Source organism: Notothenia rossii (assembly GCF_949606895.1).
Source record: "Notothenia rossii genome assembly, chromosome: 11".
Taxonomy (NCBI): domain Eukaryota; kingdom Metazoa; phylum Chordata; class Actinopteri; order Perciformes; family Nototheniidae; genus Notothenia; species Notothenia rossii.
The window spans coordinates 12,501,578-12,519,803 of NC_136910.1; the positions used below are offsets into that span (position 1 = coordinate 12,501,578).

The 18,226-nt window shown below is 42.7% G+C and overlaps 1 long non-coding RNA gene across 1 annotated transcript in view; it reads right to left on the reverse strand.

Annotated features, from left to right (window-relative positions):
• Positions 1-615: 615 nt before the first annotated feature.
• Positions 616-18,226, reverse strand: part of LOC307025593 — a 34,313-nt gene continuing 16,702 nt past the window's right edge. Inside the window, exon 2 of the long non-coding RNA XR_013804203.1 lies at positions 616-2,234. This is a non-coding gene — a long non-coding RNA (uncharacterized lncRNA). The remainder of the gene's footprint in view (positions 2,235-18,226) is intronic.

Below are 18,226 nucleotides of genomic sequence, written 5' to 3' on the forward strand. Positions count from 1 at the left end.
AAATGTCCTCGCCGGGAAGCACCACACAGACCACAGGAGACGCATGCACACTCCCATACTCTACTCCTGTGTGTGCCAATATGGATGTGTGTGAGTGTGTGTGTGTGTGTGTGTGTGTGTGTGTGTCTGTGTGTGTGTGTGTCAATATGGATGTGTGTGTGTGTGTGTGTGTGTGTCTGTGTGTGTGTGTGTCAATATGGATGTGTGTGTGAGTGTGTGTGTGTGTGTGTGTGTGTGTGTGTGTGCCAATATGGATGTGTGTGTGTGTGTGTGTGTGTGTGTGTGTGTGTGTGTGTGTGTGTGCCAATATGGATGTGTGTGTGTGTGTGTGTGTGTGTGTGTGTGTCTGTGTGTGTGTGTGTCAATATGGATGTGTGTGTGAGTGTGTGTGTGTGTGTGTGTGTGTGTGTGTGTGTGTGTGTGTGTGTGTGTGTGTGTGTGTGTGTGTGTGTGCCAATATGGATGTGTGTGTGTGTGTGTGTGTGTGTGTGTGTGTGTGTCAGATTCATCTACCTCAACTTCTGAAAAGATGCTCTTAAATTTAGATTTTCCAAGACCCCCTGAAGAATGGCTTTCCCCTGAAGAATTAAGCAGCAGTAAACTCACACACACACATTTCTTTTTCAAACACCTGCAAATGTATCACATCATAAGTCAGCGTACAGATAAACACAGACACAAGGACTGCATCACAATCTTCAGAACTTGACAAGAAAAATATGGAACAAAAAAATGCCCGTTCTAAGACAAGTTAGATCCATTTATAAGAACAGAGGAAGAAGAAAAAAAATGCCTTAAAGATACAAAACTTGAAATCCACACATTTCAGTTGGTCCTGGTGTGCAGTCTACCTACGTCTTATCACTGAACACCCAAACATCAAGAAAACAAAAGATGTGGTTAATGTTAATTCTGAATACCCTTTAACTTCATAAAATATACAGTTCTAACAGAAACATTAATTGCATTATAAATAAATAATAACATAATCACTTGTATTTAGAGCAAAACACTATACATGATGTGGAATTAAATGTTAGTAGATACAGTATTATGCCTATAATTTAGCAAATTGAAGATATATTAAAAAGTCTGCGGGAGTAAGTTGAGGAAGTTTGGGAGGTGCATGGGAATTGTACCAAATGTGGATATTAAAGCCTGTATGTGTGCATTGTATTTATGGTCAATTCGGCTTTGTATTAAAAACATTAAAATATTCAATTTTATTTCATTTCCTCAATCTTTAAACCTGTGTTCATATATCCTTTCCTGAAGGCAGCTAATTGAAAACAAACATTTACTTTGACTGACAGAACTGAAAGTGACCACCTTTTTTTTTTACGTGCATCCTCTCTTTTGAAGGCTGCACTACTCGTCTATATTGGGCTCTGCTGAGCTTTTTAAAGATGGAGTGTGAACAGCACATCTTATCTGAAGGCACTGTCCTCTGTTTGGTAGGGGCTACATGAAGAACAGCTGAATCATTTAGCTACAGACGCTCATACCTACAGAATGAGTGTTGGAGTTAATAACAAACAGCGTGGGCCAATGTCTGTCACTCATGCACATGCAAACATTCATAAGTGTGCGCTCTTATATCTACCGTTCTCGCTGTCTCTCACACATGCACACACACACATCCTGAATAACGCCTGGCCCACCTCCATCACAAGAAAAACAATTATCTACATATCTGAATCTGCTTTGAGTTACGTACGAAAACCACAGAATTCACCTGGGGACAAGATGGGGTGCAGAACATTGATGAGGACGACGCCATGAAAGATATTAACTTTCATTAAAAAAAAAACCTATTCTTATCCCTGGAGATGAATGCGAGCCTGACAGAGAGAGAGAGCAAAAGTGAGAGGAGAAAAGCAAGAACAAGAAAGGGAAGCGCAAAGTGGAAAAAAGGTTGAGAGGGACGGAAAGAAACAGCAAACAGGAAGGAAAAAGAAAGAGATGGAAGAAAAAAAAGCTCGCTGTCAGACTTTGGAAACAGTGATTCATGGGGACCATTTGTCCTAATTACAGCAGAACAACGCTTTTGTCGCTATTAATCACACGGGTGTGTGTTTGTATTTGTGTCAGGGGAGGAGTGAGTGTGCGTGTGCGAGTGTGTGTGTGTGTAGAGGGGAGATCAGTGGCCTCGCAGATTGAAATAGATGGCCAGGATGATGGTGAGAAGGATGATGGCTCCGAGCATGAAGACCAGGACACGGTTCTGGATGATCCTGCAGAGAGAGAGAGAGAGAGAGAGAGAAACAGAGTTAGAGATCAGGCGGGGTTCACTAAAGTCATGTTGTGTCTACTGAGATCAACGTAAAACAGTCACATGTTTATGTGCTAACTAAATGACTAGCCATCAACTGGAGGCTTATCATGTTTAATAGCTACCATGAGGTCTGCGCACATGGTATTTACTGGTATACAATCACTGGGATGGGGGTGTAAAACACACACACGCAATATTTCTAAAGCTGCAACACTTTTGTGCAAAGCTTGTGTCTTGACAGATGATTTCTGACTGGCAAACACACTTGGAGCCGCTATTAAAATCTCATACAGAAGTGTACACACTCAAACACACAAAAGAGAGCAAAACCCTTAACAAGCCCAACACACTAACGCACGTACGCACACAAAGGCTCTAAAACTTTATTTGCACAATAAAGTGGAAAAAGTGGCTCAGAAGGTCTCCTGGAGGTAATAAAATCACTGAATTACTGATGGAATTTGCCATAAAACGACTCACTATTTTGCGCATTTAAATGTTCCCACTGTGACCTAAGTAAACTTGACAAGAGGGGGCTTTGAATACAAAAAAACACACAAAGCTGGGAGAGAGGGAGTGGGTGCTGGTGTGCAGAGGCCTGAGCATGAAGAGTGCGAGCTTATCTCATGTGCGCGTTCCCAAAATTCTCCAGAGTTTGCATCACCACACATGCCGCGACAAACACACACACACACACACACACACACACACACACACACACACACACTGCAAACACACACACACACACTGCAAACACACACACACACACACACACACACACACACACACACACACACACACACACACACACACACACACACACACACACACACACACACACACACACACACACACACACACACACACACACACACACACACACACACACACACACACACACACACACACACACACACACACACACACACACACACACACACACACACACACACACACACACCCTCCGCTGCTCCTGACAAATGAGAGAATTATCACATTTGCTGACATGTGGAGGGGTGGAGGAGAGGCCGAGGAGGGGGGCACTGTCCACTTCTCTAAGCAGGAGATGAATAGCCCATGCTGTGGCCATTTATCACCGGGGAGGGGGGGCCGGCGCTCACACCTCCTCCAGGCCACCGGCTCCGACCCGCAGTAGCCTCCACACTCAGTTTAAAACCCATCGCTATGGAAGAAAGGACGACAAAAATGTATCACAGTTGTGTTTTTATGCGTACGCCTTTGTATTCCCCTTGTGTATGTTTGTGTCTGCTTTGCTCAATTCCTTTGCACAAAGGGCTCTGGAGCCAAATACAAAAATCCTGAAAACCAATCGTTTGTAAAAAAAAAAAAAAAAACGTCTTTCATGAACGAGACACTTTTTCAGTAGATCCCTCACTGGATAACACCAGAGAGCTCATTACAACCACTGTTTGTAACTAGCACTGCTTTATAAGTAGCTAGTTTACCCTTGAATAAATGCATACATTATCATACAGTGTCATACTGTACACTAATCCATGTCTACACAAGCAGCAGTTATGGTATATGTTCGTATCCTCACTAACACCATGCTGAGTTTTCACCCTAAACAAAAACAAGAACAAAATACTAAAATAAAAATCCAACTGCATGTACATGTTTATGTTGTGGTAAGAGTTGAAGCAGTATTAAGGGATGCTATGATGAGACGGAGATGATTGGCTGGAGCCAGCTGGGGAGGAGACCCCTCTGAAACACTAATCAGAGCATGCTTAGCAAGGCCACGTCTCCCCCTATTAATTGACATTCATTATTTACAATGATTATTTATCCCAGCCAAATACCCAGAGGAGGTTCTCGTGTGTGTGTGCGCGTCGGGAGAATCCAGATCGCTTTGTGTTGTTTGTTAATTTTTCAGCTGGGGAGAAGAGAGGGAGGGTGACTCGAGGCCTAGGGGAGGGCGGGGGTAAAATGAACAGGAAGTTAGTTTTAGACTCAAGGAAGAAGAGCCCGGGTGCTGAAAGATAGAGAGGGGAAGGGGGGTTCAATGCTGTAAAAATTGCATTCATTAAAAGGAGACTGATCTGGTGGCAACAACGCTGAATAACTTCAAACACTAAAGCGTTCAAAGCCGTAAGGAATGTGACAGTGCTGAGATTTAAGAACTTTTCTCAAGGGACAGATATTGGAAAAAATGGTTACTTTGACCTAAACTGATTCTCTGTACACCAATCTAACAAAAAAAGTACAATTTAAAAGGAGCTACTCTTATTAACAGGAAACTCAAACCCACAACTACAACTTTTAAGCATGCCTTTCACACTCAAGCTGTGTGTTTTAATCCACTGTAACAGGGTATATGCAGGAATCCTGAAGTCAAATGTAATGCCTTTTAAGACCACTTTGAGTTTTAACCGGTTACATTGGCAACACACTTTACCTCACATTGCCTATATACAGTATTGATTGTCCTTCCTGCTTATCTTCCAACCATTTGGACGCAAACGTGCATTTCCCATAACCATGTTGTTTAACAACCGGCGTAAACGGACCTTCGCGCGCTATCAAGCAGTGAGCGTGCGATGTCCTGTTCAGATGACGTCCAATCCAACGGGATGCCATAAATAAACTACACAGAATCACACTACACGCCTACGCAATGATTACATTCAGGCAGACTGTAGAATACAACCTCTTTGGACCATTTATATACTTATTGAAAACAAGCTACAAAATGTAATACCTTGGAAAATGCCGTTTGATACTTTTTAAATAGCCTTAATTTTCGCTAAATTGATTGATCAACTTTTAATACTTTTTAAGACCCCGTGGACACCCTGTGTAAGCAACAAAGCTTGAACAATACACACCCACCCACCCACCCACACACCCACACCCACCCACCCACCCACCCACCCACCACACACACACACACACACACACACACACACACACACACACACACCACACACACACACACACACACACACACACACACACACACACACACACACACACACACACACACACCACACACACACACACACACACACACACACACACACACACACACACACACACACACACACACACACACACACACACACACACACACACACACACACAGGTATAGGATATTGATGTCATCACTCTGCTTTAAATACCATACAGGTGAGAGGGCTGGACAGTCACGACTTATGTTACATTATAGCCTGGATAGGATAATATTCCATTTCAAAAACCATCACACAAAGCATCGTTCTTGTTGTAAAATTAAAAAAGATTACAAGTAACAAAGTTATTTTGCTCGTTGTGCATTTCATCTTTTTTCCATTTGGTCACACACAACAACTGGTGTCTATACAAAGAAATGAAAATCCCAGCGGGCAGATCATCTTCATAATCCTCAGGGCGATTCATCTGCATGCTGTCGCTTGTAGATGTAATCTATGGATTTATGTTCTTTATCCAGCAAGGCACTTTACTATGAGCTCACCAGTCAAATGAGCTTCTACAGTGAAGGAAAGGTTGGTTCCTCAGGCAACAGAAGCACCTAGAATAAAACTTAGCCCACAAAAAAAAACTACACCCCTGCCAAACCCCCTGAAAATGAAATAAAAAAATCCCAAAAATGGGGAGGTAGGAGTGAAGAACATGGTTTTCCTCTGCCGTATGGTTGATCCCATCCTGACACGTGGCCAGACAGAACAGAACTTATCAAACCGGATCCATCCTCCAGCTTTGACACTTGACATAGAGGTGGGGGGCGAGGGGTGTGTGTGTGTGTGTGTGTTGGGAGGGGAAGGTTTGGGGATGTGTGAGTGATGCACTCAGCGCATGTACAAGGCTGACACACACATATACACACTGACGCACACCAAGTTTGAGAAGGCTTACCTTTACCCCGCTCCCTACTATGGTACTTAGATCCCCAAGTATTCTCTCTGTCCCTGCCCCCCCCCCCCCACCTAGAAAACACCAGTCATAGAAGCAGACCAACAGTAGATGTGACTTAGAGATCAGCCAATAACAGCACATGATACTGGTCGTTCTATTGGCTCATGACGTTCCTTCATCGCAGGCTGCCAGTCAGCCTACACCTTACTAAGACGTAAATACACAGATATATATAACTGAGAGAGAGAGAGAGAGAGAGAGTCGAAATGATATGAGTGCAAAGGAGAGCAAAAAAGTAAAGCAAGCAGGAAGGATGGAAATGGACAATAAATCAGCTGAGAGTGAAAAACAAGAGAAAAAAGGAGTGGAGAGACAGAAATAGAGAGGTGGAGTGAGAAAAAGACAGTAAGGGGGGAGAGAGAGAGAGAGAGAGAGAGAGAGAGAGAGAGAGAGAGAGAGAGAGAGAGAGAGAGAGAGAGAGAGAGAGGTCCGTTTACCCGGGAAGGCAGAGCTGGAGGAGAGGCTCCTCGGAGACAGATGAAAATAATGAGGACTTTTCTGTCAGGAAAGATTTACAAAATCGTACCAGTGTTATTAAAATTTACCCGGTTTTTTCCCCCTTTTTCTCCCTTCCCACCCTCTTCCTCCCTCCCTCTCTTCCTTTCCCTGTTTTTTTTCACCCCTCCTCTTCCAGCAGCACAGCCTTATTACCAGCTCTAATGAGCACAGGGATACACCTCAGCTGTGTGTGTGTGTGTGTGTGTGTGTGTGTGTGTGTGTGTGTGTGTGTGTGTGTGTGTGTGTGTGTATGTGTGTGTGTGTGTGTGTGTGTGTGTTATTTGTGTGTGTTGGGGTCCAGGTCCCTAACTGCATACGCGCCCCAGACTCTCCAGTCCCTTAAATGACACACACATTGTGTGCTCCAATCACAACACATGATCGTGGGCACATAGATAGATCCTGACAATGCGCACGCACAATCACACACACACACACACACACACACACACACACACACACACACACACACACACACACACACACACACACACACACACACACACACACACACACACACACACACACACACACACACACACACACACACACACACACACACACACACACACACACACACACACACACACACACACACACACACACACACACACACACACACACACACACACATCTCCACTAAGAAGAAACTTAGCTGCGGAGTTGCATCTCTGCGGCCCTCCCCTATCCCTCCTCTTTCCTCGAGTAGACCAATAAAATAAAAATCAATGGCTGTCTGAGCCATTCTGACTCTCCTCCCTCCAAAACCCTGGGAATATGCAGCATGGGAGAGGAGAGGGGGAGAAAGGGAGAGGAGGGAGGGAAGGATCAATGTGTTCACAAATGGTTTGAGTGATGGACATGGAGGTGGAACGCTGGTGGGGGTAAGTCCTAACTAATGCATCGACCTGTTATCGCAAACTAATACAAATAAATGTTCCATCGTAAAAGTGCACACACACACACACACACACACACACACACACACACACACACACACACACACACACACACACACACACACACACACACACACACACACACACACACACACACACACACACACACACACACACACACACACACACACACACACACACACACACACACACACACACACACACACACACACACACACACACACACACACACACACACACACACACACACACACACAGGTATAAGTCTTGGAATCACACACACCTGCCAAATGACAAAACATAAGGTGGTAATGGGCCTGCCTTCAATCCAGGTGAGTGAGGAAAGGTGAGAAACGTGCAACGATTTGATCAAGTGAATGAAGCGAGGACGAATAAGGCAGAACGATCCAGAACGATCAGATTGAGTTCATGTTGCTCTGCAGATAAAAATGACTTGACCTGTTTGTTGGAGGGATCTGATCTCGCCTCGTTTGTTTTGCTTATTGTCCCCAAGGGGTGTTCAAGATAAATGAGGATTTTCAGAAACACACACACAGGCACACACACAAACACAGCTGGAGTGGGTCTTTAATTAAGAGCTGTTTGGTGTAATTATTCAGAGCCCCCAACATCATGTAATTCCCTAAAGACAAACAATGTTTAAGAATGTGCCCACACCTTAACAGTCGCACGCTCCCACTGTAAAGATCTGTAGTCTGTTAGCAACCATGAACAATGATGTAACACTGTCTATATAAATATATCATAACCCCTGTTTTCTTTTGTGTTATTTATTTTTGTAAAAAGCAGCAATTGATTGACAGAGTATTTCTTGTTTTTTGATATTTTCTTTTCCTGGGAATGGGTTTGTTTGTGTCGGGAATGTTTGTAAAGTAAAACAATTATTATATTTGAATTGTTGATTTGCAAACTGCAACAAACGATTAATCAAATGTTATGTTTCATCCAATGAAAGAAACCCAGAGATAGGCCGTTTAAAATAGTATGAAATCTTTTATTTTTTATTTTATTAAAACCATTCAATTATGTAAGTGAATAAACCCATTATGAATTTTGTGATTGAACACATTTTTAAATTGAAATGTATATATTTTATTATCTAGAAAACTAGTTTTTTTAAAAATGTTTTGTAGAAACCATTTGATCCCGTAAAAAAAAAGACAGACCTGTATTGACAAAATATTTTTTTCATAACTGAGAAAAGTGATATAAAAGATAGACAGGTTTTGATTTGGAGTACGTGGTCTGAGCTCAGGATTTCAATTCAGCCCACTGAATCTCTCCCACTTTATTCCCCCTTTTTCTACCAACTGGATGCAGGAGAACAGCACCAGGGCTCTACAAGTTCATCCATTTTTTATTTGGCGGCTAACAACCCTGGCCAGCAGCAGCAGCAGCAGCCTAGACTGGGACCCAGCTCTCTCCCTGAAAAGTGTTGCAAGGAGAAAAAGAGAGTGAAAGCAGAACAGAACGAGAGGAGAGATGGAGATAGGGATGTAAAAAGATGGAGGAAATGCAGCGTGGGAGGAGAGTGTGTATATGCAGGAGTATGTGAGACATGAAAAAGCGGTGAAAAAAAATGGAGATAGAGAAGAGGAGATGGAGAGGGAAACGGAAAAGAAACAGAGTGGGTGAAGGAGAAAGAGAAATCGAGAACACATTGCAACTGTGTTTGGAATTTTTATGAACTTTTTTCGCCGGCAGCAATTTCTGTGCCTGCTGCAGCTTCTCCTCATCCCGGTGTGATGTACAGGTGGCTTTCTGAGCTCCATACACAGATCATTCCCCTACCTGCTTACCTGCCTGAACCCTCGCCCCCCCCCCCCATCTATCTCCATCCTCATCTTTGTCCTCCTTTCGTCCCTTTTTCCTCAGGCATTCATTGCTTATTTTCCACTCACATTTTCTATCTTTTCTCATTGTCTGGCTCTACTTTTCTTGCTCTTGCTCGAGGGGTTGTGATAGGATTTGTTTTTACAATGTTTACCTTATGTGCTTGTCACGTCACTGGTTTATAGTCTGCAGGAGCATGTCAGCAGCCCATATTTACTGTATGAACCTAGGCTGACCACAACCTTATTCAAGACTTCTGTAATCACATCAGATCCTGTGTACTCACTATTAAAGGTTTAATTGCTAAGGAGCTCAGTAAGGACATAATTCAAATGAAAATGTTTTGACTAAGAAGGATTAATAGGGTAATAGTCACGAGCTGGTTGTCACCACAGTATGGTAGCTAACGTGGGTAAAAAAACTCAAAGGAAAACATATGGCTGTTACATTTCGGTAAACTGGTTGAATATGGAACAAATAGCTAGCAATAATGGTTGCCTTGGATATCTTTGCAGTTTTTAAAATTGTAATCATGTTAGAGTAAATATAAAATGACTCCGTACGTCAACAATTGCAAACAAGAAACAGGAGTGTTGTTAGTCAAACAATAGTGGGATGAAGTTTCCTCCGTCATGGTCAAGTGTGCGTGAATGGAAAGAAAATCCAGATCCATTACTTGTTTGAAAAAAACATTTGTTCTCAGTGTTTTATGTAATTATGAAAAACATAAGCGTTGCCTTCTTCATTCAACTATAATTTGACATGTGGTTGTTATAATATGTAGATGAAATATTCCTGCACCCTGATAGCATTCCTCACCATTTATCCTCTCTGCTAGGAAGTCCCTAAACACAAAATCCCCCTTGTATACATTCTGCGAGGCTTCCAGGGCCAGCTGCAGATCCGATTACTGGCCCCAGTGGAAGAGGGCGTAACCTAAGCCATTAGAGCTGCAGGACTCCAAAACTATGATGTCCATAAATTCTTATTGTTTGTTCAGGACTGAGATCTCATTAAAACACATAAATCATTTGTTCACACTGCTGCTCACTTTCAGTAAAGGAATTGAGGAAGAATGAAAGACAGGAGAAGTAGAGCTGGGATGCGTAGGGAGAACACCTGAGGCAATGGTTAAGGGCATCTGCATGCTTTGTTACTGGAACAACATAGTGACGCAGGTTGGGAGGAGAGAGACTGCTTATGCATCACGCAGTGTTTTCTTAATCTAATTAGTGCACACCTTTTTTCTCCGCATAACTTTTCAAAGGCAGTGTTTTTGTTGTTGTTTCTTTTACCTAAAGATACTTAGATGTTTTTCAGTTTGAGCCGGAGAAGCAAGGACTAAAATATCAACATTCTGACACCTAACACCAACTCTATTGTTGTGAAATTTGACCTGACTTCTTCAAAGATACTGATGAAATGCTTGGACTCGCCATGTACAATTTGTCATGACACAAAATACTGGCAAAAAGGGTTTTCGGGTGTTTTTCCTGAATTTAAAGAAGTGGTAATTGGGAGAAGACAGAACATCCATTCCCTTATCCTGCCGTGGTTCCCATAGTTATAGACAAGTAGGAATCAAAGCACATATCTTCACAAGGACTTGTCACAACAGTTTCATTTTGCGCCTTTTACTGGTTTCCACTCAAAACAAAACCATTCATCAGATAAATGCTTTAAACTCTTTGGGCCTAAAGAGACGTCTGTTTAGGATTCCACGACAAAGAAGCCATGAGGATATTAGTGTTTATGTCTGAGTTTTTTTATTAACTGGTCAGGGAAGCTCTTCTGCGTGGTGTTTGTTTGCCATTTTAAATCAACTCTCCAAATATTTGCTTCAAGTCCCGTGTGGTTTAGGCTCTGCATCCTGTGTGTCTCCATTTACCCATGATGTTGCAATATTGCCCACCAGCATGCACAAAAACATGTACACACACTAAACATACAAGTACACACACACAGACCCACACAATCTGACCCTTTTCCTATACAAATGTACAAAAGGCTTACACTGGCCAAGTCAAAACCATGTACTGCCTGTAAACATTCCTACACATGTAAGTACAAACAAACTAAAACACTTTCTATAACAAAGTTTGTTCACTTCTCGAATGTAGTGGTTTACAGATTTCTCACAAGACTGAAAGACTGCTGTATACATTGTAAGATGTTCTTTATCATGCGTCAATCTCTTCGATGAAGAAGAAACATCTCCTCATTTCCTTTCTTCTCTTCTGTGCTAATTATCTGAATTAAATTATTCTGATGCTTTTGACAGAATCTAGAGCTGATTTCTTTCCATGGCAAAAATAAGGTCACTTAAAACACATCTGAAAAACAACTACGGTCCCTGAGCAATCCATATGATACAGGCAGCTTAATGTTTTAAAAATTGCCATTTTCTTTGAGGCTATAGTAAAGGGACTAAAGTAATTTAATGTATAGGTCTTTCAATCACGAATAGGACAGCAACACACTTCTTAACCTTTTGAAAGGGGGAACTAAGTACCTCTCTTTATCTGTTAACTTGGTTTAAATGTATATCTAGAACAGCAGATGGGCTGCACGAAGCAAAACAAAACCTAAGGTAGTTTCCTCTGTTGGTCCCAAGAGGTTAAAGGTCACGATTCCATGTCAGTGTGGACAGAATGCAGACTACCCACGCATGGATTTCATATCAGGGCCACGGGTGCGCTTGAGAAGAAGCCATTTCTTGAACTTGACCTCATGACCGCCGGGCCATTCTTGCCCCGCGCTCTGTCCTGCAGGTATGAAAGGACTAAGCCAGCCAAAGGTCACAGTGTCAGACTATACGTGTATGTGTGCAAGAGCGATTTTGCACATGCTTGTGTCCGCATCAAGAGGGCGTTGAGTCAAATGTGTGAAAACCTACAGGAGCGCGTCTGGCAAACTGGTGTGAAATAACACAGTACAATTAAGGGTTATGTGAACCATCGGGTCTGCCTGGTTTGGACATGCAGGTACAGATCAGATTATCCAGGTAAGCAGGAAAGTAGAGAGAGGAAGGAGAAAATGGAGCGGTATAATGTCATCCCACAACCCCCCATTTGACACTACAAGGGAGGCTTTAGTCAGTCTAAATAATCCATGCTGTTCCATTAAATTTGCAGACTAGCTTCCCTAGTTCCTATGTCTAGGCCGGGAGAGGGGAAAGAGGGGAGGGGTCGAGCTTGGTGAGATAAGAACCAGAAGTTAGATAATGGTTCAGAATAAACCGCTTTAACGTTAACACATGTTGCCAGAATTACGTGAAAAAAAATGTTTTATAAAGACAGATGGGAAGAGAAAAAAGCAACAGGCCCTTTGAGTGACACTGATTTGCTCATGATTGCCTGCCTCACAGCTAACTATCTCTCCCAACCCACGAGAGAGGGAGCCACCAGTGTGACGGGGATTGTTGCAGTAACAGCATTATTGACTTGTTGCTCCAACTACATTTGCTTAGTGCTCTGGAGGCCTGATCAATAGACTCTGAGCTCTGAAGCCCTGCTAATCAGGGCCTGCAGCCACGCAGGGTCAGCCTTTCTGCAACAACTCAGAAAATGAGGAAGGGAGAAAAAAAGAGGAAGCAAAGCAGCAAGAAAATGAAGGGGGCAACAGAAAGAGAAGAAGAGGAAACTTTAAGAGCTGATGATGGCAGCCGGTGATAATCGACTGAGAATTCTCCTTTCAATCCATTTCCGTTCCTTACACCGCTAGAGGTAAACTCATGTGGCCTCCTCGCTCTCCTCCTCAGCAGCAGTGTGGGAGTGAGGCACCATGAGAGATGCAGATTGCTGCTTCACCTCTGCCTTCCTGTGAACCGCAGTTCAAAAGTCAAGGGGCAGTTGGGCTGCTTTGGGACTTTTGGAAATGCAAGAGCCAATCCATATTTGCAGAATCCAATTGTGAGATCTCAAGAGGACCCATAGTGCTTAAAGGTAGATATAGGAGGAGAGAGTTAACCTAAAGCATGTTAACAAGATTATTAGGAGGGCAATCTAAAGCCATACATAGACTTTAATGAAACGCTCACTGTTGTGAACATCGAAAGACGGGAAACTCTGTAGGACTTTGTAACATTTGCAAGGCTGACAAACGTAGAATGGACATAAATCATCTCCATCTGGAGCCTGACGTTCAGACAAGCCCACTAAGTAATGCTATGTGAAATTCATGGGGGAACTAGCCATTAAATATAAATGATGAAGTCGAGCGTAGTGGGTTTTCTTACAATTTTCTTTCCCCCTGGTATCTATGGTCACTGCCGCTCTAAGAGACTTCCCACAGGAATCGAACTAAAAGAGAAAAGGAGAGGATAGCAGGGCAAAGAAAGGTAAGGGAAAGGCTAGAAGGGTATATGGGTGTTCGATATTTTCTTTTAAGGGGCCAGAGGCTGGTTGGCTTCAGCACAAACAGGGTCTTGATACACAGGTCCCAAGGTGTAAACACCAACTTTTACACTGTTTGTGTCATTGTTTTAGTTGTTGTCAGCTGGCCAAATGGGAATATTGTGTCACAGATGTAAAGGCAAGGTGGGTTTCACTGACACCGGCCCTTATGGTTAACTTCTTCCAGTCTTTGTGACAAACTAAGAACAATAACCTTGTAAAATCATTGATTGTTGGATGTGAAAGGCAACAGCTAAAATGTACTTTTTGAGAAGAAAATGAACAAAACCTTTCCCTGAGAATGAAAAAGCCCTTGTGGCTAACGGCTACAGAGAAAGTTAGATTTTTAGAGAAGGCAAATCAGATAGCAGGACAAACAATAACAACAGAGAAACCACAGAACAAGGCCTGAAACAAACTTTCATTGAAATATTCAATGTGACGGAAATATGGAAACGGCTCATCAATGGAGCCCTGTTCTCTGTCTTTGCCACAACCCCTTCGTAACACCCCCCTAGAATACCAACACCCACCATCGCAGCATAAGTGGAAGTGCAGGGTCAGCAGCGTCCCCTCTGGCCTTGCTGACCAACAGATATTCTAATAATCACCTTCCTTCTGTACTGTCAGGCCAGCAACCAATGGATCCCTTGTCCTGCCTTCGCCCTCCATCTCCACTTATACTAGGGGCTTTACGGAGCGGCGCTGCTTCGATACATTAAAACTGCTGCCCCATGATCAAACGAGCAAATACCTCCCGGGTCAGCAAAGGGCTACCCCACGTCAGTTAACAATGCAGCATTTAAACATCAGTCGTATGCAAAGCGGCTGGTACACAGGGGAAGAGATGGGCGGCAGGAGAAAGCACAGAAGCAAGGCCTGGACTGGAGAGATAATGAGCGCAGGAGCACACTGGAGAACATCAGCAGCTATTTAGCGCTTCCGTGTCAGCTCCTACACAGCTTTATGATGAAAATATAAGATGTGAGGCTCCATCAGCATCATAACAAGGATGCGCTAATGGCTGAGCCGAGCACATATTTATATAGCTCAAAATGCAGACTCAGTATTAATGTGTTGGATTCTGAGTTGCTCTCAAACATTTTCATCTGCTGTCTAAATCAAAACTTGCAACTTCCACTGATTCTCACAAAAATATTTCGGAAATGTCTGCAAGTTTGCAATAAATGCGACAGAATATTATTCATTATAGATACTTGGGCCGTTTTAATAAAGCAGAAATGGAATGATAATTGTCAACTTCAGGAGATAATTATGGTACGTACTTAAGGCGTGCTCTTGTCAGCATTTGATGTTTGAAAATACAACACTTAACACATAAGCATAGGTCATATTTACCCATGAATTATATGTACACACAGGGACTATGTTTGCGGATTTGTTTACAGTATACAATCGTCCCAATGTGAGATACTAACTCAAAAACAAAGAATTGAAACTATTGTTTTTACATTTTAGAAAACTGAGGAGGGTGAATCCATTTTAGTGTGAAGAACCCTTTAATACGGCTTAAGGGTGAAGAGGTGAAGAAGAGTTTTCTTTCTGGCTTATCCCTCTCTTCCTCTGCCTACTGCTTGGTTAACCGACTGACCTGCTGTCAAAGGAGCCTTTGTGAGTGCGCTTTGGCGGAAGGCCAATCAGATCCTCCGGCTTGTCTATCTCAGGGAGGAAAATGGCGCCCCTGGTATGCCATCAGTGGCAGAAATGTGCAGACAGTCTGACTGCTGAGGCAGGCTTGGCTTGCTGTGGCCCTTCCAAAAACTATGCCGGAGGAATTACCTGTTTGGCCCTTGGCCAGAGGGACTCGTTCTACAAGGGCTGGTGGTTATTTATCTGTTTATTCACTTAAACCTCATGCACACAGGCACTTTAAAAACAACATTGCAACTCCTTCACACCCACTTCCACAGGTTCTGATAACGTTCTCCTTTGAACTACACAGGTAGTTTCAAGGGGTTTGAGTTTGTAACAAACAGTTTTATGTCAAAAGGGTTCTTATTCCAAAGCAAAGCTGCATGAAAACAAGTACTGAATGACTGCTGTGTTAAATCAAATAACTTACTCTAACTTTTATTCACTACAGTGTAGAACAGTTCACTTTTATCTTTGTGCAAACCCATAAACATCCACATATTAATGTTGGATTCACCTTTTTTCGTGCCTGTATTTTGGCAACATTGCAATGACACTGCATTAAGTAATTGTTTTTTAAGTAATTGACCAAATTAATTTGTTATGTACAATATATACAAAACAAACTGTACCATATATACATACCTAAAATGCAAATATGCAAAGGCTTATTGGGCAAAGTTCATACAGTAGGATATCCTGAAACCAAAAAAAGGCTTTTACAGGTATAGTGTGTACATGTGAGACTGTGGGAACTCCCCCACTTGAATCAGACACTGAAACGACAAACACCACACAACAAGAATACAAGTTCTGACAAAGCCCTGGTTTACACTAAACAGAGATCACTACTTGCTCACTGCACAATCCCTGTTCATTTCCAGCGTGTAAAACCTGCCAGAGACGAATTCAACTGCTCAACAAAGTGCCACTTGTGACACATCATCCGAGGAAGCATGTGTTTAGGCTTCTGCTTCAGAAACAAACTTCTGACAGCGGGAGATGATGAAACAGAGCAGATCCAAAATTATTCTCGCACTCCTCAGAACCTGCTAAACCTGCTGCAGCCTGGAGCATGCCCCCCCTCACCTTCCCCCAGAGAGAAAGACAGAAAGAAAGTGAGAAAAGGGACAGAGAAACTAGTTAAAAGAAAATAGAAAAGGATCGGAGGGTGATGTTGGAATATTATTAAAGATTGTAAATGTGCACTGAGCAAACAAGAGGGCCTACAATCCTTTACCTAATGTAAGCAATGCCGTTAGTATACAAGAAGTTCATCTCTCTTAAGATTACGATATACACACACTTGAACGTACACACACAAACATTTCCTCAACCTCTGTTACATACTGTACGAATTGTAAAGACACACTCGGCAGATCATAAACCTCCACATGTTTAGACCCAAACAGAAACACCATTCTTGGCTGTGCTCACGTGTGTGTGCCATGGGGTGGGGTAAGGAGGATAGTCGAGACTTGCTCATTTCACACTGCGAGGTGAGCCAGGGAGCAGTAACAGAATCTAGCCATAAAATATGGTGGAAAAAGGGGGAGGGAGGATGACTGCAGCCCGTGGTAAAGTACGTGTCTAGCTGCCACCTATTCCTCCCTCCAAGCCTTTTCTCACAGTTATCCATTATCATAACCCCTGTCTCTGTCTGTGGGCATGACTGACACACAAGCCCCCTTTTTGCGTGGCGGCTCTCACCTCGACTGGACTCCCGCTGACGTAAACTGAGCATGTGGGAATGTTATTTGATGAAGAAAAAGCTGAAAAATGAATTACAGAATTCTGTTTGACCTCTTGTGATCCACTGAATACATTTTGTGAGTTTTCTTCGACATTTCTTTGAATTATTCTCATGGCGCGATATAAAAAAAAATCATTATTTTGATCTTTAACGAACATCGTTATTGTCACTTTCAATCATTAGTCAACTTTCCTTGGTCAGCCGGTCAAAGGCAACTTGAAAGTAAAAAAAAGAAAAAACCAGCAACAAAATTAGACTCAAGCTGAAATGGCTCACATTTACTAAAAATGGCGTGTTAGTTAAAACCTGGCAGAACGGATCTCTTCATATTTCATCTTTAGAAGTCAGGGCTCTTTTGAATTTAACCCCTTCAGCTCGGCAGCACTATCAAAGTCTCAGGTTCTCCGGAGGGGGTCCACACCTCAAACGTTGCCACTGTCAACAGGAATAACCCTTATCCCCATCTTCTCCTTCATTTGGGTTAAGTGTATCAGCTCTCAGAGCCCACGCAAGGAAAAGCAATTCAACGGAGGTGAAAAAAAAACGAGGAGAGAGAGGTGGATTTGAAATGAGAGGTGGATTTGAAATGAGAGTTAGGAGAAAAAGTTTTGAATAGCTGGACTGTGCTTAATGATATAAAATCCACATAGCTAGGCAATTTCCCAACAACCCTTATTATTTAAGAGTTTTCGATATGCTTGTCTAAAGAGGATGTATGATCAGATAGACCTGAGAGGCACTTATTTGCCAAGTGTTCCAGTTACTGTGCCATTGTGAATCTGAGCAGATTTCACGGGTTATCCTATTCTTGTCTGCAGGCCACAGTGGTGTGTAAAATGAGAGGGAATGCAATGTTTTTGGAAATCTAATTTGAGGCCTGTGTTTGTTTTCCTGGCCTTACTTTGCAACCAGGAGGCTGGCTCCAAAGCAGCACAACTCTTTT